The following is a 27,990-nucleotide window of genomic DNA, read 5'->3' as shown; positions in this document are numbered from 1 at the left end:
ACCCACTTTTATTAGAATGTTATTTCACCTATTGGAGGAGTGCTTATCTCAAATATTATCTTATATTCAGAGTAGGTTGAGTTCAGTCATCAAAGCCATCAAAGATGGCAGTAATGAATTATTGTACCTTTTGTTAAACAGGTCATCATCAGCATGCAGCATTAGTCTTAGCTTGCATTTTGGGTCGTAATGCCCTTCATTTCTCCAGGACATCTTATTCCAGCTGCAACAGGCTTTCGTACTAAAAGAAAGGGCAAGTGTGACACTTGAGATTCCCTGACGAGTGCTTCCATGTTTGCTGTAGCCTCTGGATGGAAATGCTGCAGTTGGGGGAGGCACTTTGTCCATGGTACGGCCAGTTTACTTTGTTGATAAAGTTTTGGCCAATGCCAGCTCTTTCTCTAATTTTAGGTACACTTAGCCACATTACACATGATCAAAAGCTTTCACCATGTCTAATGATATGATCATTGTATTATCATGATCATCCCTAAGTTTCCACAGAAAATGAAGAAGTGTTCAAAGATGTTTTTGGATGATCTATTTGGTACACTGCCCACAGGCTTTCTATAAAATGGTGTGACCCGCTCTGGCCTGCTGACTAGGATTTTTGCTAAGGTTTTTATTCCTTAATGAGCAATGAAACCAAGCTGGGGGTCTCTGCCTGGTTTGATGATAAAGGAGATGTTGGCTTTGCTGAATTCCTGCAATAGTGAGTTTTTGCTTTTTGCCTATCTGAAAACTTTATGGAGAATAGGTACGACAGTAGGATCAAAAATCTTGTAAAATTATTTTGGGAAGCTGTCCTCGTCTGGTACCTTTCTTGTACTCCGAGTTTTAAGTGGATTTTGGTTTCCAATATTTTACTGTCAAGTTGATCTCTCAAGTCTGAAGTAAGAGGAGTACGTTTAGATGAAGAAGGAAACTTCGCTCCCATTTGACTGACGAGCGACCGCAGAGGAGTGTAAGGCCGAACAAATGTGGCAAACCAGTAATAGCTGTCTGGTGTGTAAATCGCTGGTTCCGAGAATATTTGATTGCAGGCATAATTGACCTTGCCTGTCTCTGTTTCAGTTGTAAGGCCTGAAACGTACCTGCTTTCTTCTCTTTTTCATTGTGTGTTTATTTAATATGCAGTCTGGCATGTTCCACTTCCATTGTCAATTGAGATTTGAGGCCTTGCGTTACTTTGCATCTCAGAAGCATTCCACCGGTTGAGGATGGGCATTACCATCAGGCCCGGCTCCAGGAATTTTTATTTGGGTGGGCCAAGGGTGCATTTGGGTGGGCCACTGCGGGCTCGATTTGTCGCATATATGTCTAGGCAGGCCTGCTTCAGGGCCCTCCTTTATCTATTCGTAGTCTCACAAGACACAGTAAAACGCACTCTTTTCCAAATCTCTTTCTAAATATTATCACTCTCAAAAAGTGTTTTTCCATGTAATGCTCCTTTTGATGGGAAGAGGAGGTTTCTGAGGTGGGAGTATCAGGCAAGTGACACTTCACGGGCTCCCTCTGTGGGAGCCTTCAGGGAGAATCCCTCTTCATTACTACCTCCACCTGACTACGGACTCTGCAACGCACTCCCATACAGGCTTGATTATCCACTACTCCTCTCCAGTGCACCTCATCTCACAGATGACCTTGGGCCCCAGCCCCATATCAGGCACCATCGGGCTCCACTTTCATTTTTCCTGGTAAAAACATTAGTAAAATCACCTTCAAACTTAAAACATTGAATATAGTAGTAAATATAATTAGCATGCACTTTAAAGTATGTTCCACAGTAGCCCTTATAACCCAACAGCTAATTAAATAAACAAAAACAGAAAGGGTGGCTTCAGCGCTGCTGCGAAAGTCTTTTTTGGCGCCGCACCAATAACCTCTTTCTCCGTAAATACCTTTACTCCCACCTTTCGACAGTGCCCCTCATCTCTCAATGCCCCCTCTAGTGACCTCCGCCTTTTATTCCCTCACAGCCACACGCCACAAGTGCCCCTCATCTCTTCCTAACTACCCCCTCCACCCCATGACCTCTTCCTCGGATTCCCTCACTACCACCCTCCACCAGTGCCCCTCATCTCTCTGGAGCCCCTCCCACTACCTCCTCCTCAGATTCCCTCACTGCCACCCTCCTACAGTGCCCCTCATCTCTCCGGAGCCCCCCCCCACTACCTCCTCCTCAGATTCCCTCACTGCCACCCTCTATCAGTGCCCCTTATCTTTACGTAGCCCCTCTCTCATATGCATTTCATTTGTTGTATAGCGCTACTCATATCAGTGTAGTGTGTGTCAGTACTTTACACAACGCACACATTATACAGAGACAATGAATCGTCCAAGTATGTAAATCAGTCTATAGGGAATGTCACATAAGCCAATGAGGATTACAAGGTGTATGAATCACTTGTCATCCATACTGGTGGGCAGGATATTTTAAGAGGGTTTGGTCTGGGGAAACACACCCTTAGGATTTAAAGAGTATTCCATGGGGGTCAGCTTTACTGATAAAAATGTATATCTGCCCAAACATACTCATTTTGGCAACATTAGAATAATGAAAGACTGTGGAAGTTCTAACTATATCACAAAACAAAAAAAGCGAAGTTCCAACTATACCATTCATGTTTGTATGCAGCTCTTTGATGACAGTTCATTGGTTACTGTCCTATGTAAGGATTGTAACTTCTGAACTGCAAGTAACAAGGATCTCTGTGACAAATGCAGTAACCCACTGAGCTATCCAGGGCTTTAAGTGGGCCAGGTCTCACTGGGTCTGAGCACAGGCAGCTTTTTTAAAGGGGCCCCGAAACGGGTCTCTATCGGGCTCTGTTTTGTGCGCTGGTCACAGGTAGTCCGTTTTTTTCCGAACTGCAGTGACAGCAGTCTGCTGTCACTGCAGTCCGGAAAAAAAGGCCAGGGCACAAAACAGAGCCCGATAGAGACCCGTTTCAAGACAGCAGGCACATTGGTGTATGCTGCTCACACTACTCACAAGTGGAAAGTTACGGCATAACGTCATGCCAGGTGAGCGTTGTAGGGAGAAGGGAAAGGGAAATCCTTTGAAGAGAGTCATTTTCTCTCTGGATTTCCCTTCTCTTTTTGAAACTCAGGAGCAGCAACATTGTTGTGATGTCACCAGGGCTATAAGTGGAAGCTTTTGCAATATTATATACTAGCCATAGTTGCTGTTATTTATTTTATGCAACTAACAACCATAGACAAAGCCAATAGTCCTGGCTTGTAGGTATGATGTTACTTGTATCATATACCTGGATACAATGACAGAAACAGCAAAATACAAGTTGGGCCGCACACTGCTAAACACAGATTTTTAATGTACTGTTTTAAAGCCACGCCCCTAATTACACTGACCACGGCCCTTTGAGAGACCCCCCCAGTTTTTTCATCCCACTTAAAGCCCTGAATTTACCCACATAAAATACAGTTCATAAGCATTTAAAAACTACTAACAGACAAATGATTGCTCCCCGGCAGGATCTTTAATCACCAGCGTTATCTGGGCATTTTGTATTATTTTTGTTGTCCTGCATCAGCCATGATAATGATAAAAACTGTTTAAATGAAGCACACACGAAGTATGTGTCCTGCTGGGCCTGTGCAGATTTTAAAAAGAAAAAAAATTTAGTAACGCATTCTCTTACCTACTCCATGAGTCAAACTTTGTGTCACAGCCTTATGTGATAAGCCAAGGCAGGGGTCAGGAAAGGTGAATAGAAATAAACAAATTTTACAGAGACCTTTCAATACTTGGCTGATAATCCGTAGCTAACATCTGCTTCAAAACATGGACCCTAAAGACTGCGGTTGGGCCACCGGTGGCTCTTGTTCATGTACTGGGTTGTGCAAGTATGAGAACTGCAAATGTACATCCACGAAAAAAAGCTGCTGTTCCTGTTGCCCTCCCGGATGCGATAAATGTGGCCAGGGGTGTGTGTGCAAAGGAGGATCGACGGAGAAATGCAGCTGCTGCACATAATTTGCAGATTGGCTTATTCGGTGCCCATGGAGTTGCTTAACACACAATGAATTGCACGTTTTCATTTATTTTTCTTTCTGGTGCTAATGAGCAATCTTAAACTTACATATTATATATTTGTATATAAATGTTCTGCTAATAAAGTAACCTAAAATACGGAAATAAATAAACAAACAAACTTCTTTTCTCCTGCGCTACATAGAAAAAGAAATAGCAATGCAGCATGACGGTAGGCAAAGGTTACCAAAGGTTACCGTTGTGAAAGAAAGGATTTGTCGCCTTTCACCATGCAGAGATAAAGGGGTGAAAAAATAAGAAAAGCCTCGTTAACATGTAAATGGTCTTGTAAAAGACCTGTGAAGTACTCGGGGCGGCAGCGATAATCTGTAAAACTGTCTGTGCGTGCGCCCGGAGAAGCTGACACACAAGAAGGGAGGATTGAAGCACTTCGATCCCAAAGGCGTTGCCCGCCTGTCCTCAAGCCCTCACTGTGAGGGCCAAGGATCCTGTTTGGGTGGGCCAGGCTCATGTTTGGGTGGGCCTGGCCCACCCGGCCCACCCGCTAGAACCGGGCCTGATTACCATGCATCCATTTATGGATTTTGATGCAATCCTAGATTTACTTGGGCACTACACAGTGTGCCAGCAGCAGGAGCCGGCATAAATGAGCCATTTCGTGGTAGATATGGTGCATTTCTGCTGTCTCCCTTTCACGCAGTGCAGCAACTTAGCTTTCTCCCCTGTGTTGCATAAACAATTAGTGAATATTGTAATTCTGTAGGATGAGGGAGTATGAGCTTCCAGAAGGCAACCTTTCCAGTGATGGAGGTTGTCACGGTTAGAACGTCATCCTTGACCAAGGCACTCTTGTTTAATACATGAAAAACTTTTTGGGCTGACGGTTGCTAGTGTTGCACACCTACTGGTGCCCTGAGCACTAACCATCAGTCCCCGGAGTGAGGAGGGTGAATCTGGGTTGCACAGCAGCATGTTTGAGGGCCTTAGACTGTTCCTTAATTGGTGTACAGGGCTCCATGGGTTGCGTGTCTTGGAATTGGAGCACTCTGGCACAAACATGTTTGACTTCATGGTCTCACATTGACTGGCACACAAGTGAGGAATGTCATGTTATTAATACTTGATGCGCCTTAGTGAATTCCTTGATAACTTTATAATAAATGTGCCCTTATGTTTTCCAAAAATATTTAATATCTTCTTTGGTTGTGTGTGGGACAAGGGGCACTCCTCTGCATTCAGCAGCCAATGAAACTTGCAGTCCCTGAATGGAAAGGAGCACACTTTAAGTGGCTACATTTTGAGGAACAGACCCGACCTTCTCCCATTCACATATACTTGACCTGCCTGATAGGGTGGCATTTCACTTCCGGTTGGCTAGATGTAGTTTTCATTTGGTTAGTAGCTGATGTTATCCTAGATATGGCTTTTGTCAGTAATTAATGAAAGGCTGAATTTTTCATGTCTCTGGGTTACTATGCTGCCTGGGTTTTCATGGCCAGAACCTGTTCCTCCAACAAGGGACTCTTTTTTCATCATATGAGCATGTTAATAATCATCCTGAGAACTGTGGATTATAAATATACCCTGTTTTTGGGGTGGGTCAGTATTTCGGGCTGCAAGGTGTCCCACCTTGCAAGGATCATAATCTTTCTTCAATGGACGGAGATGGCTCCCTGGATTAAGAGGGTAATGGAATGGAAGCATTCTGGCACAAAACGTTTGGCTACTTACCTAGTCTCACATTTTTAGCACCCGAGTGGGACTGTCATTATATACAGATGAAATATATCTCTATAATTTCTTGTTAGATATGCAAAAACCTTTGGTTTTGAGTGTGTGTGTGTGCACATATTGGGGAATTACTGCTCCACACTTTGGTTCACTATATCATGAGAGCCAGGAATTTGTTCTGAGTCTTGTAGGAGAAATGCACTGTAAAATAGATTGTGCCCGTACTATATTGATGGGGACCGTTACTCAGTGTGTGCAGGGGGTTCCTTGGGTTAAGAGGGCGGTGAAATGGGAGCACTCTGGCACAACACATTTTGGCGACATAGCCTCATATCTTTTGGCACACAAGAAAAAAAATATTTTTATACACATGATATGTCTCCATCATTTTCTTGTCACATATTTAAAAATGTGGCCTTTAACATCAACATGCTTTCAATTGAAATGGACACTAAATTTTGCACATACATTTTTACTGATAAAACTACATTGTACACCTATGATTATGTGCAGCAATCGGGTTTCAGCAAATATTTGTCATTTTGCATTACCAAGTAAATTGCTTTGATTGTTTTGATCCTATTAAAATCTTTGCTTCCATCACACTTTAGTGTTACAACAAATTTGCTTTATTATTGCTTTCCTAACTGCTGAATGTGTACAGTTTATTTACAGGTATCTACATTTTGTTGTGTGTTATAAAACATAACATCCTGCAGCCTTTCCATATACACTCTCTGTCCCCTAGTAAGATTGTCACATAATTCACTTTCCTTTCTGGCTGCAAAGCTAGAAGAGTTTGTAAACTCCAATTCCCTTGTTAAAAGACATAAGTGGCAATTTATCAGAAGACATAGCCTGACATTTGACCTCTGTCTTTGAAGCGCAGCAAATGTGACTCGATAAATTCATAAGTTAAATGCATCTTTATTTATTGCTTGGCCCCTCACGGCTCATCAAACATCGGCACGCAGCCCACAGTTTGTGAAAAACGGCTTAATTGCAGTATTTTATCCCTCCACCTAATCTTAGGAGCAGCAGCCACTGCAGGGGTGTTGGCGAGAACGCTGTCAAATTTGATACGGAATTACAACCCTTCGCTGCTACATCACATTAACTGTGGGAGAACAGTGATCAGAATTACATTGCAGATCGTTGTGTTTTTTCAACCACCTGTCAAAAATCTAAGCATGCCTGAAAAGAATATGGCTTCCAGTGCTTCCTCTAGTCCGTCGTTAGTGTCACTCATATAGCTGCCTCGGGAACTGTAGGGCTAGGGCTGTACCCCCCTGAGACGAATACCATTGCGGAGTTTTTTGTCGTAAAATACAGCCCTCCCCGCAACTTAATCGAATATCAACAGAGAGCTGCACTCAAAGCAGTCCCTTACCTACCCGCCTAGGCTGCAGCCATCAAAACACGAACCCTTTCAGTAAGTCAACTGTTAGCTTATCACCTTTGTGACTAAAGTCCACCGCATTTGTTTTTGAAAGGGTTCGTTTAATTAACTGGACACCAGTCGGTGCATAAAAAGGCCACTGAGGGGTTTACGTTCTGCAGTATGTGGAGAAAGAGATCAGGGACGAATGTAATTATATGGTAATTAATTAGTCATCTCCCCACTGGCAACCTCCTCGCATTGAGGGGAAAAGGCCCAAGGACGGGCCACCTGCTAGGCAAAGTACCACGTATGCCACTTAGAGCTCCCCTGCCCAGAATGCCGCACAACAGGGGCAGGTTTCACATGAAAGCCTCCCGCGCGGCCGCCTCCCACAAGGTGTGGTGGCTTTCAGATCAAAAGCCAGCGCAGGAAGGTGGGTTCATTTGCAACACAACTGGAGTGACAGGTGACAGAGGCTCGGGAGGCCCACCCAGTTATTATGGTGTAAACACAGGCCAGGCATGTCATGACGTTCTAGCTTTTAGAAGGGTACTTCTGTGACACCCCTGGGTGCTACTTGCCTCTCCTCCCCCAACTCTAAAATACAATCGCAGGCGAAAACGTTTTTTTAGTATGCAATACAAATACTTTTGCTGCTGCAACAACACACACGTATTAGGGATATAGCTATTAAAGAAGAAAAGCCAAAGCGTTTCGATAGCTCGTTTATATAAAGTTAAAGCCTCAGAACTAAAACAATTAAATAAAGCAGCACATTCATAGTTAGCAAAATGTATTATTGTCCAGAGTCCTTTATTTCACAGTTAAATGAGGTCTGCTTCTGTACACTCTTTTGAAGCAATACCCGCTGGAAGGACATGAACAACAATGCCCAAAATACCACCATTATAAAGAACTATGAGGGCATATTTACAAGGGCATTGCGCCACAGAAACATCACTTTTAGTGACGTTCCTGTGGCGCAATGCCCTGCTCCATATTCACAAGGTGGTGTTAAGCCACTTAGCATGGCTTACATCTACCTTGTAAATATGCTCCTTACTGCAGTAGTCCGCTGCGGCAAAGCGGAGGGCAATGGGGGTTGCTGTGGGCGTTCACCGCCACTCATTGCTTAGTGATGCTGCAATGGGGTGAATCGTTTTTGCTGTTTCTGTCTGTGCTGGATTCTGCAGCACACAAAGAAACAGCAAATCGCCATTAGTGATTGTTCATGTGGAGGACGGGCCACCTTCCTGTACATAAACAATCATTCCCTGCAACGCAGGAACCCTTGCACTGTGGTGCAAGGGTGCCTGCGTTCACGCTAGGCAGCTAAATTTAGCACCAGTGCTAGGGGAAACGCAGGGGTGTTTTGCATTTTTGTAAATACTGCTCATCCCGAGTTTTGAAACTGTCGGAGTATATATATATATATATATATATATATATATATATATATATATATATATATATATATATATATATATATATATATATATATATATATATATATATATATATACCGTAGCTACCACAACACCAGCCTGCCGCACTCTCGAGCGGGTGCCCACGTAACGGGGGTGTACCCGTTTCAAGTATACTGCTCACAGCCTGGCTGTGTAACAATTGACGAAGGCTGATGCCGAAACGCTTCTTACTATGCCGAATGGTTTCCGAATAAACTAATTTGCAAAACCACCCCCATGAGTGCTGCGATCTTTTTTCAGAAAGAATACCTGTGGATGTGGTGAGCAGTATATATATATATATATATATATATATATATATATATATATATATATATATATATATATATATATATATATATATATATATATATATATATATATATATATATATATATATATATATATATATATATATAACGAGACAGAGGTTACAGAATTGTGGGTTTCTTCTGTCAAAATTGGTATTTATTTTTTGCAGTGCCTTGATTTTCAAATTATTTTCAGTTAATGGTTTTTAAGCTATAGAGGTAAAATGTTTAAATCACTTTTTTTATTTCTTAATATCTAAACTCCAAAGTAGGGCTGAAACGGGGGAGAGCAGAGCTATAAAATACTATGAATCAATGGAGCAAGTCAGGAGCAAATCACTCTAATATGCACTGTGCTCTGAAAGAAATTGCTGAACACGTGATGTGTCATCATATATAGGTCTCCAGATCGACGCTTAGAGGGCCGCTTGCAAAGGAAAAGTATCTCCTCAGAAGAACACGCAAGACCCAATAATGTTATTGTACAATTTGGATCATATTTATGTAATGGCAAACTTCTCTCTGTTTGACAGTTATCAAAAACATTACTTTTAAGTTGCTCCCAATACAGAAATTAAAAATGTATTTTGTTTACCATTGGTTCAAATAACAACATTCAAATTCACTTGCAAAATTATTTACAAGAAATGTAGGATCAGCATAGCTTAAGACCTGAACTACGTTCACATGTTATTCTATGTCAGGACACGGAGGCGAGGATTAGGCTATTCTTTTCCGTTTATTTTCACAGCAGCCATTTTAACCCCTTGCCTGCGTCGCCCGGCCGTCCGACGTCTCGGTGGGCGTGTGCGTTGGACGGCCAGGAGACGTCCGATCTGGGATTTTCGCGCACTGCGGGGAAATTCCGGCTGCTTTCAAGGGGTTAAAACTGATAACAATCAAACAAAGGCTTAATTTCCCATGAAGCCTGAAGAAAAACATCAAGTTCTTAACAGAGTCTGTTCAACCAATCAGGCGTCTCCTGGCTCCATAACTGCCAATGACCCCTGCTGTACTTCCTCTTTCTTTCCTGCTGCAGCCACCGTGTGCGTTAAGTCCTTACTTTCCCTCAGCTCTGCGTTTTTGGGATTGTATTGCTGACTTGAGTTTCATGTGTTGCCTTTTATTGTGATGAGTTTTATTGTGTGACTTCCCGTAGCATCGGCTTCAGCTCCTCGGCCACTGGAACGTTTTTCTGCTCCTACGCGGCCGCACTTATTTCTCCTCAGTGCCGGCAGATGTACGCGGGGGTTCGCCGGCCACCAGAGGGCACGCCTCCCCATGTCCCTCGGGACGCTCTTATCTCAGCTTACGCAGGACAGAGGTCACGTCATTTACGGCCTTTGGCAAACACCCCCCTCCACGTTTGTTGAATCCTCTGGCCAGCCTGGACAATAAACATCCCTTTGGTGTAGTTTTGCAGGTTGTTCTGGCCTGTATTTCATTGCAAATGCAAAAAGAACAATTGATGGACAGAATGCAGAACAATGTCATACATTTACCCCAGTACAGAGATCTGGGCCTAAATCCATAGTTTTTTTGCTCACCATGCCACTCCAGTTTGGACCCAGCCATATGCAAATCAGTCTTGACCCTGCGCCCAATGGGAACAGTCCAGCCCGGACTGCCAGGGCAGGTCCTCCCTGGACTGGAAACAAGCATCCTAGGACCAGTTTCGGGCTTACTTCCCTCGTCAGCCAGGATAGCTTGACTCTAGTGGCACGGAGAGCACGGGACCCACGTATAGGCACACCCGTCCCACTCGGGGTGACAAATGCATAAAGAACAATTGATGTACGGAATACAGAACAATGTCATACATTCAACCTAGTACAGAGATCTGGGCCTAAATCTATCGTTTTTTTGCTCACCATGCCATTCCAGTTTGGACCCAGCCATATGCAAATCAGTCTTGACCCTGCGCCCCATGGGAACAGTCCAGCCCGAACTGCCAGGCCTGGTCCTCCCTGGACTGGAAGCAAGCATCCCAGGACCGGTTTCGGGCTTTCAGCCCTCATCAGCCAGGATAGCTTGACTCCAGTGGCATGGAGAGCACGGGACCTACGTCTAGGCATACTCATCCCACTCGGGGTGACAAATGCAAAAAGAACAATTGATGGACAGAATGAAGAACAATGTCATACATTCACCCCAGTACAGAGATCTGGGCCTAAATCCATCGTTTTTTTGCTCACCATGCCATTCCAGTTAGGACCCAGCCATATGCAAATCAATCTTCACCCTGCGCCCAATGGGAACAATCCAGCCCGGACTGCCAAGCTAGGTCTTCCCTGGACTGGAAACAAGCATCCTAGGACCGGTTTCGGGCTTTCAACCCTCATCAGCCAGGATAGCTTGACTCCAGTGGCATGGAGAACACGGGACCCACGTCTAAGCATACCCGTCCCACTCGGGGTGACATATAAAAAAAATGAACTATTGATGGACAGAATGCAGATCAATGTCATACATTCACACCAATACAGAGATCTGGGCCTAAATCCATTGTTTTTTTGCTCACCATGCCATTCCAGTTTGGACCCAGCTATATGCAAATCAGTCTTGACTCTGCGCGCAATGGGAACAGTCCAGCCCGAACTGCCAGGCCAGGTCCTCCCTGGACTGGAAACACGCATCCTAGATCCGATTTCGGGCTTTCAGCCCTCATCAGCCAGGATAGCTTGACTCCAGTGGCATGGAGAGCACGGGACCCACTTCTAAGCATACCCGTCCCACTCGGGGTGACAAATGCAAAAAGAACAATTGATGGACAGAATGCAGAACAATGTCATACATTCACCCCAGTACAGAGATCTGTGCCTAAATCCATCGTTTTTTCGCTCACCATGCCATTCCAGTTTGGACCGAGCCATATGCAAATCAGTCATGACTCTGCGCCCAATGGGAACAGTCCAACCCGAACTGCCAGTCCAGGTCCTCCATGGACTGGAAACAAGCATCCTAGGACCGGTTTCGGGCTTTCCGCCCCCACAGCCAGGATCGCTTGACTCCAGTGGCATGGTGAGCACCGGACCTACATCTAGGCATACCCATCCCACTCGAGGTGACAAATGCAAAAAGAACAATTGTTGTACAGAATGCAGAACAATGTGATGCATTCACCCCAGTACAGAAATCTGGGCTTAAATCCATTGTTTTTTTGCTCACCATGCCATTTCAGTTTGGATCCAGCCATAAGCAAATCAGTCTTGACCCTGCGCCCAATGGGAACAGTCCAGCCCAAACTGCAAGGCCAGGTCCTCCCTGGACTGCAAACAAGCATCCCGGGTCCGGTTTCGGGCTTTCAGCCCTCATCAGCCAGGATAGTTTGACTCCAGTGGCATGGAGAGCATGGGACCCACGTCTAGGCATACCCGTCCCTCTCGGGGTGACAAATGCAAAATGAACAATTGATGGACAGAATGCAGAACAATGTCATACATTCACCCCAGTACAGAGATCTGGGCCTAAATCCATCGTTTTTTTGCTCACCATGCCATTCCAGTTTGGACTTAGCCATATGCAAATCAGTCTTGACCCTGTGCCTAATGGGAACAGTCCAGCCCGAACTGCCAGGCCAGGTCCTCCCTGGACTGGAAACAAGCATCCTAGGACTGGTTTTGGGTTTTCAACCCTCATCAGACGTGGGCCTTGGGCTCACTGTGTCACTGGATTCAAGCTATCCTTGCTGAAGAGTGGTGAAACCCCGAAACCGGTCCTAGGATGCTTGTTTCCAGTCCAGGGAGGACCTGGCTTGGCAGTTCGAGCTGGACTGTTCCTACGAGGCACAGGGTCAAGACTGATTTGAATATGGCAAGGTCTAAACTGGGGTGGCATGTGAGCAAAAGAATGATGGATTTACCCAGATCTCTTGACTCAGGGTGAATGGTTTGATTTGTTCTGCATTCCGTCCATCAATTGTGTGTCTTTTGCTTTCTCGTCCTAAGTGTGCCATGTATGTCCAGAGTGGGTCTTTGGCTCACTGTGCCACTGGAATCAAGCTATCCTGGCTCAAGAGGGGTGACACCCTGAAACTGGTCCTAGGATGCTTGTTTCCGGTCCAGGGAGGACCTGGCTTGGCAGTTCAGGCTGGACTGTTCCCATGAGACACAGGGTCAAGACTGATTTGCATTTGGCTAGGTCTAAACTGGTCTAACCCGGGGTGGCATGGTGAGCAAAAGAATGATGGATTTAACCCAGATCTCTTGACTGTGGGTGAATGTTTTGATTTGTTCTAAATTTTGTCCATCAATTGTGTGTCTTTTCCTTTCTCGCCCTAAGTGTGCCAGGTATTCCCAGACGTGGGTCCTGGGCTCACTGTGCCAATGGAATCAAGCTATCCTGGCTGAAGAGGGGTGAAACCCCGAAACCGGCCCTAGGATGCTTGTTTCCGGTCCAGAGAGGACCTGGTTTGGCAGTTCGGGCTGGACTGTTCCCATGAGCACAGGGTCAAGACTGATTTGCATATGGCCAGGTCTAAACTGGGGTGGCATGGTGAGCAAAAGAATGATGGATTTAACCCAGATCTCTTGACTGGGGGTGAATGATTTTATTTGTTCTGCATTCCCTCCATCAATTGTGTGTGTTTTGCTTTCTCGCCCTAAGTGCGCCAGATATTTCCAGACATGGGTCCTGGGCTCACTGTGCCATTGGAATCAAGCTATACGGGCTGAAGAGGGATGAAACCCTGAAACCAGTCCTAGGATGCTTGTTTTCAGTCCAGGTAGGACCTGGCTTGGCAGTTCGGGCTGGACTGTTCCCATGAGGCAGAGGGTCAAGACTAATTTGCATTTGGCCAGGTCTAAACTGGGGTGGCATGGTGAGCAAAAGAATGATGGATTTAACCCAGATCTCTTGACTGGGGGTGAATGTTTTGATTTGTTTTGCATTCCGTCCATCAATTGTGTGTCTTTTGCTGTATTTTATTGCAGACTGGCCCAGGCTCAGTTTCATGCCCCGTCCGTGTATTTGAAGGGTGTTATATCTGCACTTTGGCCCTCACTACTGTTAACTAGCATACACCACAGAGGCAAGTGCATATCCTGGGAATTAGGTGTAGGTCTGTGGGGACCCCTGGCCTCAACCCCCTTCCCAGCCTTGCGGGCTCCCTTTTCAGGGATTGTTAACCTTGGGTACCTCCCATTCGCATTAGCCCTCTGACACAGTGGGTGGCCACCAATTAACTTACCTGATACCTACCTCTGGTCCTCAATTCCTCCTGGGTTTACACATCATGGAGGAATTGGACGACTACTATGAGGAGGAGGAGGAAACGCAATACTTCCCGGTCATTGATGAGTTGTGTGACGCAGTGGATGCCTCCATTGTCAGGGCGGTCTCGGAGGCGGTGGCCCTCTGGAGAAGAAACTGATGGATCTGGCCCAGAAGTGCCTGCAACCCCTCCCTGGAGGGAAGAGCTTCCAGGGCCCTCAGACCCTCAACCCCCAGAGCAGGCCGCCGTTCCCCCCTACGGAAGAAACCGCGCAAACGCCAACACCCAGAAAGGGGTAGACCTGAATGCATTTGCCAGACTGAAGCAGGTATTTTTGGACACCAAAACCCCTTCTGCACCATCGGGCAGAACCCCACCAGACTTTATGCCCCCAGGGGGTCTGGTAGCAGCTGCCTGTCAGACTTCAATTCTATCAAGCTCAAATAGGCTTACCAGTACTTGCACAGGAACAGAGATGCTAGGTCCCTAATCCCTCTAAGCAATGCTCACAGGTCTTAGTAAGAACCTCCGGACATTATCTCGGGGGACGGGGGAATTGGATAAAATAATAAACAAAGAAGAGACTGGTCCTGAGCTGGCTCCTTCGTCGGCTACTTGCTGACGTCTTTTTTCTCTTCTATGGAACCTAAGGAAGTAATACACCGTTACAAACTATCCATCTCTTTCTTAGTCTAGCCTCACTTAATCTCTTAAATCTCACCTACCCACACTCTTCAGGACTCTAGCTGCTCTTCTGCCTTTTCTCTATGAAATTCTTTGTTTCGCTCATTAGTTGTTACTGCATGGAAAGATATAGGATAGTTATTTCTCCGACTGTCTGTCTACTCCATGTCTTTTTATTATTACGAATATAGATATACTCACTTACTTCACTAATTTTACGAGTTCTTTTTAATATGTATCCTTTGCTACTTCTTCTTTTATTTTCCGCTATCTGTTATGTGTCTTCAACTCCTTAATTCTATGTTTTGTCTCATTTTAGAATTTAGAAGTTGCTTCACATTTCTAGCAGTCTCTGGTGAGTATTAACATATTTACATTTGAGTCTTTACACATTCTTAGCTTCCATTATCTTCTCAATTAAACCTTGAATTCTCTCATTCGTTTTAGGCTCAAACTGAAGACCAATGGTTTCTCCAAACTCAGATAAGTATAACTCTATGACCTTTACAACATTTGTTTTATGTCACTTAGCTTTCAATCTTAATTCAGCTCTCTTGCTGCTCGAAATTCAGATCTCCTCTCAGGAGCTCTTGACTCTGCTCTGACGACAAACACTGTGAACTGGTACTTGCGCTTGACTGAATGCGCCGAGTATTTCCTCACGAACCTCTCAAATATTCTCTTAGATACCCAACAGCGTCGGATATAAACCTTTGTGACTAGATTTTAAACTTTAACTAGGAACTCCAATCTTAGGCTTCTACGTCGGCTGAAATCTCTGGTGAAGTGCACGTTTCCTGTCGCGCTCGCGTTACACCTTGATTTCTCTGCAGCTGCGGCGAAGAGACTAGACAGCCAACCTGTCTCTCGAAAATGGCGGCCATCTTAGTTCTCCTATGCCGAACCCACTCTGTCCAAGTGCCATAACTTTGTGAATCTTGGCACAACCAGGGCAAGTCAGTACCACAAGTTATTAGACCCTGTGTAGGGGTTCTGACACTGCCTCACCACAGCCCTCAGACGAATCCTAAGGCGGGTCAGATGGGGATTCCGACCATAGTTGGTCCTGGCACCCATCTCCTTCCCTATCGCAGGGCCCTCAGAAGGCCTCAGAAACCCTATCTGATACACAGTCAGATCTCTTGGATCCGGAAGAGCTCCTACACCCCCAATCATTGGAGTGGGTCCCTTGTGAAAAGGTAGCCAAATATGTGGAAACCCCTGGATCAGGTGATCTGCTCCCGCCTCAGGGCAGAATGCCCTTGCCCTTCCCTCAAAGATAAAGTGGCAGTTACCCCGGAAATTGACGCCAAGATGGCAACGTTCCTGACTAAGTATATCAAGGACCCTAAGAAGGGCAACAATAGGTCCTAGCGGGCATGCGAGGACAAACTCTTGAATGTTACGGGCCCCTTGGTTGAAATCTTCGATATGGCGGAGGACGCTAAGGGGTCTGGGGCCCTGATCCCGCCTGAGGTTCTTTCCAGTTGAGCTCAACGAGCTATCACTTTCCTTGGCAATGCTAATTGTGCCATCTCTACGGAGAGGTGCAGGTAGCTACCTATTAAAGTGGATCCCAAGTTGGGCGAGTAAGCCACTTCTGAAGCTGGTCTAGTGGCCCAGGGCGTCCTCTTTGGTGACCCATTTGTAAAGGAGCTCAGCAAGTTTGTCTCCACTTATAACTCCCTGACAAGGTCCAGTCCACAGTCAAACGCATTTTCAACACTCAGGTTTTCGGCGGGTCGGCCGTGGTAGGGGTGCTCGGCTGGCCACTCTTTGCAGACAGCCTCTGGCAGAGGTCAACAGTCACAGAGGGGACAGTGGCAAGATTCCTTGCACTTACGGGGCTTCTACCCTACCAGGGGCCACTCCCGGTGCAGAGGTCAGCGTAGCGGAGCCCGCAGTGGCTGAGCTCCCCCCTGCCTATGGTAAGTTCTTTGTCTTATCTCATGTCAGGCTTTAGAGGGCAGACATGCACAGTTCTTAGACAACTTGCAGACCCTCACAACCTGGGTGCTAAAAATGGTGCAGGGTTTTCATGTGGAGTTGTACGGCTCCCCAGTTCAGGTCTCACCCGCTGCTCCAATCTGTTTTTCCAGCAGGAAATCCACTCTTGTTCAGGAGGATGTCCAAGATCTCCTGGACAAATGGGTGATCCGCCGTTCTTTCCCTAATCCCAGGGGTTTTCTGAGCAACCTGCTCCTGGTATAAAAACAGGACGGTTCAACGGCCGGTGATAAACCTCCGAGAGGTCAATGAGTGGTTGGTTTACTGCCACTTCAAGATAGAGGGTATTCACCAGCTCTGTGACCTCTTGCGCCCCAACGATTGGATGGTCTGTTTGGATCTCAAGGATGCTTACCTGACGGTCCCTATTTTTCCTCCTCACATTCGCTTTCTCCAATTCCAGTGGCAAGGCTAAACTTTCGAGTTCACCTCTCTTTGCTTTGGCCTGTCATCAGCACCTTTGTGTTTCACCAAGATCTTGCAAGTGGTGGTGCAAAGATTGAGATCGCAAGCGGTTAGAATGATCGTATACCTGGATGACATGTTATTCATGAACCAATGTCCTCAGGCCATGTCTCAGCAGTTGTGGTCAGTAGTAGTTCTCCTCTAATCGTTGGGATTCATGATCATCCAGGCAAAGTCCTGTCTTCTTGCCTCTCAATCGATTACCTTTCCTGGGTTTGTGATCAGGTCTGTGGAGGCGACCTTGAGCCTACCGTTCAGGAAAATGGCAAAAATTTGTGAAGAGATATGGCAGATTTTATGAAGGCCTCAAACCTCTGCGCAGGGTGGTCGGTCTCTTGTCGGCCTCCATCCAGGCCTTTTTCCTGGGCCCCCTTAATTTTCGGGCCCTACAGAGACTCAAAGCGTCTCACGTGCACAGGGGTTTAACTGACGCCCAACAGTTTCCTCTTTCCGAGGAAGCAAAGGAGGAGCTGCATTAGTGGCTCTCTCGCATGAAAGCATGGAACAGCCTGCCATTTTAGGATCTCTTCCGGACCTCGTGATCGAATCTGACGCAAGCGGTTCAGGTTGGGGAGTAGGCTCTGGAGAGTTCACCACTTGCGGAGGGTGGTTGGGTGAGGAGCCTTCGCCCCACATCAACTGCCTCGAGTTGATGGCAGGTTCCTTCAAGGTCCGATGTTGGACCAAAGACAGAGCCCAGTCCTGCGTCCTCCTAAAAATGTAAAACGTAGAAGCGGTACGCTACATCAACCACCTGGGTGGGACTTGCTCCAAGGCCCTGGCAGATCTCACCATGGAGTTCTGGGAATTTTGTCTGTCACATCAGGTCTCGGTGACAGCAGAACATCTTCCGGAGGTGTCCAGCCAGGTGGCAGACTGGCCATACCGCCATCTCTTGAACTCGAGTTTTTGGAAACCTTTCCCCTTGATGTTCCAGGCCCTTCAGGATCTATGGGGACCTTTTTCCATCAACCTGTTTGCGTCTCGAATAGACCACCAGCTTCCCCGGTACTTGAGTTGGAGACCAGACCTGGGAACGCCATGGATGCATTCCTTCAGGACTGGGAGTCGGAATGAGGCTACGCCTATCGCCCCTTCGCCATGTTCATGAGGTTTACAACACAAGTCTGCCAGCAGAGGGAGGGGTTGGTAGTGATCACCCGGGATTGGAGAGCGCAAGCATGGTTTCCAGTTCTGATGGAACTTTCTTGGGCTTCTCCAATCCATCTACTCCCGCTCCCTCATCTCCTGAGCGATCCAGCGGGCAATCCTCACCCTCTGATAACGAGCGACTCCCTCCTGCTCATGGCCTGGAAGATTACCGGACTCGATGGAAGGCCCCGGACTTTCGAGAGAAACTGCGTATCTCCTCTCTTGGACCTGGGCGGACGGCACCATCAAACAGTATCGATCAGCCTGGTCTTAGTGGATGGGTTGGTGTTTGCATCGGAGTCTGGATCCCGTGGGGGCAGACGTTGTCCACATCCTGAACTTTCTGTCCCATCTGGCCTCTGAGGGCCTAGCTTACAGGACAGTCAATGCATTCCGGTCCTCAATCTCAGCAGGTCACGCTACCGTAGCTGATCAACCAGTGGGAGAACACCCTTTAGTGAAGAAGCTGCTGTGTGGCATCCGGCTTTTACTTCCTACGGAACCGAGATACTCAGTCCGATGGGACATCAACAAGGTACTGAACCTGCTTTCCGGATGGCCTAGCAATAAATATTTGTCACGCAAGCAACTGCCGGCAAACTGGCCATGTTGTTGTGCTTGGTTTCATGCCAGTGTGTCTTGGATGTCAGAGCCCTTGATATTTCAGGAAGATATTTTACTCCTGAAGGGGTTACTTTCCATCTGTTTTGACATACCAAGTGCCAATCGTGGGTCATTTCCTAACCGACCTTCCCAGGGGTTCCCAAACATTGCGTGGTGAGATTTATAAAGGCTTATGAGACCATGACTGAAGAGCTGCGCCCACACACGGAGCGACAGTTACTCATTGCCCTGAGGAAACCATTTAAGGCAGTCTCTTCCCCAACCATTGCAAGATGGGTACCCTGGGTTATGCTTGAGGCTGGCATTGACACAAAGGCCTTCGGTGCACACTCTACTAGGGGCACAATGGCGTCAAAAGCTTTCATGCTAGGAACCCGCTTGGAGGAGATTCTAAATGCAGCTGACTGGTTATCAGACTCAACCTTTAAGAGGTTTTATTTTAAACCAGTCTCCTCCATTGCGGTCCCAGTGGTAGATAAGCTTTGAACTAGCCTAACCCTCGCCTTCGTGTCCTGACATAGAAGGAAAAATTTCTTAGCTGTCGTAACGGGAGGTTTCAGTTCTATTAAGGACATGGAGGTGAGGATTAGCCCACCCACAAGATGATTCCAAACCCACCCGGTTTATGAGACGTATGTCAGAATGTAAGTAAAGCGTTTTCCTGGTTTCAGGTATTGTGTTAAGGCTGTGCGAGATACGCAGGATGTTACGACTCCTTTTTTCTATCCATAGGTATGGAGACCTCGAAGCAAGACTAAGAAACTTCCACTGTCTGCTTTGTTGCAGGAAGAAAGAGGAAGTACAGCAGGGGTCATCAGCAGTTATGAAGCCAGGAGACGTCTGATTTGTTGAACAGACTCTGTTAAGAACTTGATGCTTTTCTTCAGGCTTCTTGGGAAATGATGGGGCATATTATCAAGGGGGTTTATCTCTGCTTTTTTGGCTTTAAAAGCCAAGAAAGCGGAGATAAAATTATCTCCCTATTACCTAGCTGTCGCTAACACCAGTTAGCGACAGCTAGTAGGAGATAGCGACCATCTTGGGCCCCACTTTGCATGTCAGTGATATTTATCACTAATGACATGCAAAGTGGGCGTGCCAAGATGTAGTCGCTAACATCGCTATCTCCTATTACCAACTTATGGAGATATTCGCGCTAAGCGCAAATATCTCCAAAAGCTAACACCTGCCCTGAGCAGTTCTTAGCCATGTTATCCAATGGGAGGGGGATAACATGGCTCAGAGCATTAGCTCGGTAATGCATGAATATCGCTGACTTTTCAGCGATATTCATGCATTGCGGCCGATTTTTATCGCATTTGCGATAAACCTTGGTAATACCAAGGTTTATCTGCGATAAAAATCGCCGCAGCTCAGCGGTAAATTTTTGTCTCTAACCAAGCAATAGCGATAATTATCGCTATTGCTTGGTAATATGCCCCGACGTCTTTATTTGATTGTTATCGGTTTTAAAATGGCTGCTGTGAAAATAAACAAAGAAAGAATAGCCTAATCCTCGCCTTCTTGTCCGTAATAGAATTGAAACTTTCCGTTACGAAAGCTAGGAAATCTTTCATTTATGGAGACACCTAATCGCTTGACAGCTCCAACTCACTAGCATAATCCATTTACATTTTTTACCATGATAGAAACTTATTATTGTGCTTGAATACCCACACCCTGGGTTGGTCCTAAAAAAAGAATTGACTAACCAAGTTAGGCAGTATGCAAGTGACATCATGGCTCATGACATTACGGAGTGTGACATCACACATGGTATCACTGGAAGTGGCATCTCAAAGCAAGACTTCACAGGAAGTGACCACAAACTGAGACATCAGATCTTAACACCTTGCACATATGTTTAGTTGGTCTATCATATGTACATTTGAGCGCATTATGAGATTTAACAAATTAGATGTTGAACCCGGGTGGTGCCTAAAGAGTAATGCATCCCGATGCAAATCTGGACCTCAACATATACATTTATTTGAATAACTCTGCCACAAAGAATTTGGCAACAAGGAGAAATATGGAGAGAAAATGTATTTTGATCAATTGTTTTCAAAGTCTGCATTTTAAAATATCTTATGGGGTTAAGGCATCTGCTGCAGAGATATTTGTGTGCTTACAAAATCTCAGAAAATAATAATAATGGAAAGATAACCATGGAGGTTAACACATTTGCTGTAGAGATCTCTGGTTTATCTCGTCCCAGTTTTGAATCAAAGTAGCATAGAGAGTTAATATGTCTCCTGCAAAGCCCATTATTTTATATGCAGATGACAGATTTATATTTTTGTAGCTAGGTAAGTGAGTTCCTGTTTTTAACAGAGAGAGCCCTTTTATTACTTGCAGTTCATAAATTGTAATCCTTCTAATATACCACAGTGAGCTATGATGGACATGTGACTACTACACCTTGTAACCCTCACTGTCTTATGTAACACATCCTGTATATTGATTAATATACTTTCATGATTTATTGTCAATGTATAATGTGAACGTGTGATGCAAAGCGCTCTGATACTCTACATTGGGATGAGTTGAACTATAAAATAAATTGTATTTAAATTGTTATTTGTTTAATTACTGAGACAGATTAATACATCTGACATTCTTACATTGTATGCATATCTCTTATATACAGGAACTGAAGGAAGCCAAACCATGCCTCTCTTGAGTACTTGTGAAGTGACAATAAGTTGTGTGCCTTTGTTTTACCTCCATTGCGTTTGCATTTAGGTGGGAGGCAGCAGATCGCTTCCAGCCAAGATACTCATACTTGGAAAAAAAGAAGGCCTGAGGGCCCCTTTACTTTAGCCTTTCTTTTGGGCCAAGCTGGAATTTGATATAACAAAGCCCCTCCCCGCCTCCACGTTACTGCTCGTAACAAAAGTAAACAATGTGCAGGTGCTGCTGAATGTGTCCCGGTGTCTGAAAATTACACCAGGACGAACTCATCATATTTCTGTGGGGACCAACTTCTTGGAAGGGTAGACGGCATCCACCCTGCGAAAATAGTGGGTAGATGGAGAGTAAATAGTAGGTAACCGCGTCTACACTCGACTTGTGCCCTGCAGACAATTGAATTCCATTCTTGTAAAACATGCTCTGACCACATGACATCATGTGAGGTAATAACTTCACTATCTGGTCAATGTGGTGAACCTGCCCTTATTGACACATTCAGCACTGAAGATCACACGTTATTTCCAAAGCACGTCCTTAGAATCAATGCAGACTAAGCAATGGTAGACAATGGAAAGAGATTTTGAAAAATACTCATTGAAATTCATTCAAACATCCTGACTAGAGGAACCCAAAATGTTCTTGTTGCCCAGATGCAGGACAGCCTTTCCTGCTCAGTTTGTTGCTTTAACTACTGTCTTGCGGCACTGAAGTAGATGAAGACCTGCAGCGTTGAACCAGTGGACTTGTTGAGGGCTTCTTCATATTTGTCATTTCTTTCCCAACCTCCCAGGAACGAGAAAAGAATGGTGACAAAATTGAACAGTGGCTAACTGCGGATCTATGCCAATATTGGGGGAATGTACCACATGCAAAAATGTGATTTCCATCTTCCCATTCTCAAGATATCTTGAGACCTCAGCATGTCACAGTGGTCACTATCACTGCATCTACTCAAAAAGATTGAGGAGTAAAGTGTGTTGGGTCAATTCTGCCTTTTCAAAACCTCTGAATTAGGTAGTGCGAAATGGAGATGAATTTCTCATTAACGAAAGGGATTTATGTGCCAACATATAAACTCCACCTGCTGATTCAGTGCTGCCCATGGAGCTGATCCCGGGTATTGTACAACCCTTAGGGTTACACATTGACCCATATCCTTTTAGAGCTAAGCTGTATTGTTCTGTGTCCAGCTTCCAGGATCATATCCTACCATTGCAAGTCCCCTTGGATTTCAATTTTGTATCTTGCCACTAGTTCCCTAATTAAAAAAACTCCTAAAATGGCAAAGCCAAGTCAAGTGAAGTTAAGCCACAAGTATGTGTGAGGTGCATTGACACTACAATGCAATGGACTGGATCTCAAAGAGAAGGAGAAGCTAAGGGGCAGATTTATGTTAACTGGCGCATCCCCAGGGATGCGCCAGTTAACATGCGCCACAGTGCGCCACAGCTCCGGCAGCCATGGTGCGCCGCATTTATAATGCGGCGCACCATGGTGCAAAAACGGCACAGATGCGTGACGCATCTGTGCTGGAAATGTGGCGCATTGCTGGAGTTGCGTCGCAAGCGCGACGCAGCTCCAGCAAGGCTCGGTGGTGCCCCATTTTAACAATGCTGCGTCAAGACCTACGCCTGCTTCAAGCAGGCGCAGGCTTTTGACGCAGCATTGGCTTAAAAGTGACTGAATGAAATCTCATAGATTTCACTCAGCCACTTTTGCGAGGCGCACCTGTCCTGGAACGCCCACCCTGCGCCGGAACGCCCACAAGCGGCGCAGGGCTTTACAACGTGACGCATCTGCCTAGATGCGTCACGTTGTAAATCGTTCGTAGGGATGCGCCACGTTTACGCCGCCTTGCGTGACGCAACAGCGGCGTAAACGTGGCGCGCGGGCCTCATAAATCTGCCCAATGTGCCTAGAAAAGGAAAGTAAATCTAAGTTGAAAAGTTGTAAGCTAAAGTCACATTGAACTGCACCATGTAGGCAGACCCTTTTTGAAACCAATAGGCCTTTAAATATTTTTTGGCCCCACCCAGACCTTATGTTCTGGTAAATTACCATAGTAACTAGGTTTAGCCTGTCCTAAAACGTAGCAAATAATAAAATTTCTCTAATTGGCCAACACCTGTGTGCTTCAGATGACCTTCGCTGCCTCTGTTTGTACCAAATAAGCGTCCCATGTCCAGAGAAAGGATATGCTCCCATTCCCTCCATTATCATGAAGAAATCAAAAGCCCACTTACACACTTTTTTGGTTTTTAGTGTCCATAAAGAGCACAACATTATTTGTTCTTTGGTGGTTCCTTGTAATCTGCCATAAATTTGAGTCATGCATTAAGAAATGCAGAGGAACTTCATGGACAAATGAAAATAATTAGGATGGGACAGCTGGCACAGTCAATAAGGCCATTGGACATTACATTGTGTGAGTGTGTAAGATTTTGCCCTTAGACAAAAACTCACATGTACAGTAAGACCACTGGGAAGTCTGGATCCTGGAAATGCACGTGTTTTGGCACTGCAACAGGAAGAGGCGTATGTGGGTAAAGGGAACATTGTTAAGTAATGTAAAAAGTAAAGAGCAGTTTTATTGGTTTGAGCTGAGCTTGGTGTATCCAAGAGAGTATCAAAATTAACACTTTCAATTCTTCTGCCTCTAAAGTCTACAGTCTATTTCGCATGTTAGGCTTCACCGAAGAACCTATCCTGTCATTAGAATCCACCATTAATTTTCTATTCCTGAACAGACTTGTCACTTCTCCCACACAATGTTTCTTCTTTTTTCCAGGCAGACTGTGCCAGACATGCATAGTCAGAGTCAAAAAGCACTCAGGCCTCCCATTCACCCAGGAATGTAGCACATTAAAGAAGTGTTGTCTCCTTTTTATACCACTGTCAATTTTTACTGGTTGATTCTCATATCCTGGATCCTGAGCAGAGATGTACACTAAACTTGGTGGAGAGAAGCAACAATGGAGAAGGTGGACAAGGATGTCTCTTTCTCACTTAGCATTGGTAGACACTTGGAGATGCTCCTTTCTGTAGATTTTCTGGGCTTGAAAAGCCACTGGAGAAACTCTTCTTTGACAGACTTTGAAGAACAACAGAAGAGGCATCCCTTTTTATAAAATCATCTCAGCAGATTGTGGTACAAAATAACAGCAACACATTTCTATCTGTCTGTAGTGCTCAATGAAAGGGGGAAGTGACGGTCGACCACTACAGGCTTGTTCCGCTTGCAGGATAGTGCTGAACAAAGTAAAAACGTTCAGCGATAAAAGCTCCTTGAATATGGCATACATTTTTTGAACATCGAAGCTAGCCATCTTGCCAACCTACACTGGGTTGATTGATAATCTCAATGGGGTAACCCAGTAATGCGCAAAACCTGGGGATAGGTACGGTATAGAAACAGTGGGTCTGCCACCTTACAACTTATCTTTTTTGTCCCCCTTCAGGTGGGACTCCCAACTTATGATTAAACAGCACAACACTGAACATAAATGACAATGAAATTGAAAAAATATATGTATTTAGGAAAAGTATTTAGTAAATTAGAGGCAATAACCCAACAACATTATTCAACATACAAAAATAACATATAGAGGTGACAGGTTATGACTGTACACATCACGATACTACATTTATACAAAAACACAAAACCATGAAACATCAATTTTTCTTGATTGCGTTATATTTCTAGCAACAATAAAATACCCTAGCAAGACCTCATATATTGCATGGGTCTTGTTGGGCAACAATGCTAGATCAGGAACGTCAACCTTTCGACCCCTAGTTATGTGTGCATGTCAGTAACATCACTGTGGGGTCTTCTTCAGGACAAATATAGTGCTGAGTATGCCCTGTTTGGAAGAAAGAAGAAATACGACTAGTTTTAGATAACAGTGGTGCATGATAAAAATGAAAAAGGGGCACCTGGAGAAATGAGCTCTCCTTCAGAAGTAAATCAAGAAGTGCAATAGATTGCATGGTTTACTCGATCAAATATCCCAAAAGGATTCCAAATGTACCAGAGGTATCTTGATCATAATATAAATATGAGTACCTATTAGTGGCGCATTACATAAACAGAATTAAGAAGGATAAATATTATATGGGTGTAGATCCTACCTGCAGTGTCAATAGTTTCAAATAGATTCTCCCAAATTTTTTTTTTTATATTTCTTTTTATTGAACCAAACATCAGCAAAAATAACTTACAGAGGGTCGATTCCGGCAGCTGGGCAAACATCATGTGGTGACAGGATATACAAAGTTCAATAGAAAACTCAGAACTTCACGGAGAGGGGGAGTCACCCGAAGCAACATCAAGGGGTGGTGTACAAATTTCTCCCCTGTGTCTATTCCAAGGCCCCCAAATCATTGACCATTTCCGAGGGCGTTCCCTAGCGAGATACGCAGTCTTCTCCCTGAACATACACCTATCCAGGTCATTTTCCCACCCTTCCAGTGTGGGGTCTTGCTCCGCTCCCCATAGCTGTGCAATATTACGTTTGGCTATTATATAGCCCAGAGTAACCCATTGCATCTGTGAATTATTTAAGTCATTAGGTTCCCATATGTTTAGTAAGCATCTCCTCACCTCCTGAGAAAGGGAAACTCCAAGCACATTGTGAATAGAATTATGTATACTACGCCAGTATGTGGTGACAAATTTACACTCCCAAATGATATGCATAAATGTACCTACTAGACCAAAGTTCCTTTTACAAAGCCCCGAGTCCGACAGTCCCATATGGACCAATCTCGGACGCGTTAGGTAGACCCTATGTAAAATTTTAAGTTGGACCAGACGGAGGTGTGCCGGGATTGCAACCTCCCTAGGTGAGGACACAGTTGACTGCCATTCTTCCTCATCCAGTTCAATGCCATTTTGTGACCACTTGCCTCTGAGCACCTCAAGAGATTTAATCCTGTTGTTAATTAGATTCTCTAATATTGAGGGGCACACTATCTACCGTGAATCTGGTTGAAAAATAATCCATATGTAAGGAACTATTCAGTTAAATCAAGTGTCACCAAACCACCACCATGCGATTACGTGGTTTAGAAGTATAAAAAAACAACACATTCACCTCCGGCGTGCCACTCTCGGAGAGTAGTAGGGGATAATGCTCCTACAATATATACCATAGACCACTCAGACCTGGTCCAGCCCCAAGGTCTGATTATACCAAACTTATCAGGTTATAAGGTTTAGCTCTGTAAAAATAAATAAATGGTTAAATGAAATTAAAACCGCAGAGTATGTCAATAAACTTCACTGACCCCCCCCAATGGTGAAGAGGAACTTACTTCTGGTATATCTGGCCGGAGTTGTGGAAGAGAGCAAGTAGACTGCCGCGTCTCTCGCTAAAATAGAAATCCGCGCATTGCCGCCATCCGTGTGCACGCAGGCACGTTCAGAATCCCAGGCTGGTACACGTTGCTAAGGGAACCGAGATGCAGGCTTCCCAGGAATGCGGTTTCAGTTCCCCTTAATGCCATCGGGAGTCATCGGTGGAGGCTCCTGCTCCTATTGTACGTCAGACTAGAGTGGTGCGGACACCACCGGCTTGTACACGGGCATTCTGATACAACTAATCTATCCTCTTTGGAGGAATACGGGTACCAAGGGGAGTAAGATAAACCCTTGTGAATAAGGTGAAAAAGGGTTAAATATCTGGAAATTCACCTAGTAAAAACATGTCGTTGGTACAAGACTGAACTAATGTGCCCACGGAGACCAAAATAATGATGTACTTGAACGCGTAAGCATCACGTATAAGTGTTTGGAATAATGGATCCGCACTATGTATTAAAAATGTGAGAATCTTCCGGCATACCGACAGGCTAAGTCCTACTAACTATACAGTTGGCAAGTTGATCTAAACCTTTGAAAAAACATGTTTTGTTGTATGAAGGCCATTCAAATAGACAAACCATATGTGGCCAGAATGTCAGGCATGCGCACTGTGTCTTATGTTAATGTATATTTTGGCGCACAGGTCTTAGGTGGGTATCTCTGTAGAGTATCATAACTGTATATATGCATATTGTTACATATCCATTAACATCATTAGAATTTAGTCAAAAAACATAAGTGAAGGTCCTTATTACTTTGGCAAAGGTTCAACACAAAGACAGATTACATTGTCAGCATATACATATAGCGTGATGCAGCCCATAAATAAATCATTTTACGAAACATTATACAACCCACAATAATTTCGTGTTTTACAGCA

At 45.0% G+C, this 27,990-nt stretch overlaps 1 pseudogene; it reads left to right on the top strand.

Moving 5' to 3' along the window:
• The first annotated feature begins 3,808 nt into the window (after nucleotides 1–3,808).
• LOC147724469 (metallothionein pseudogene) lies at nucleotides 3,809–4,000 on the top strand (annotated as a pseudogene).
• Nucleotides 4,001–27,990: the final 23,990 nt, after the last annotated feature.

Source organism: Lissotriton vulgaris, chromosome 4_1 (genome assembly GCF_964263255.1).
Source record: "Lissotriton vulgaris chromosome 4_1, aLisVul1.2, whole genome shotgun sequence".
Classification (NCBI taxonomy): domain Eukaryota; kingdom Metazoa; phylum Chordata; class Amphibia; order Caudata; family Salamandridae; genus Lissotriton; species Lissotriton vulgaris.
Note: the sequence above shows the minus strand (reverse complement) of the source record. Positions and strands in the feature narration are given on the sequence as shown.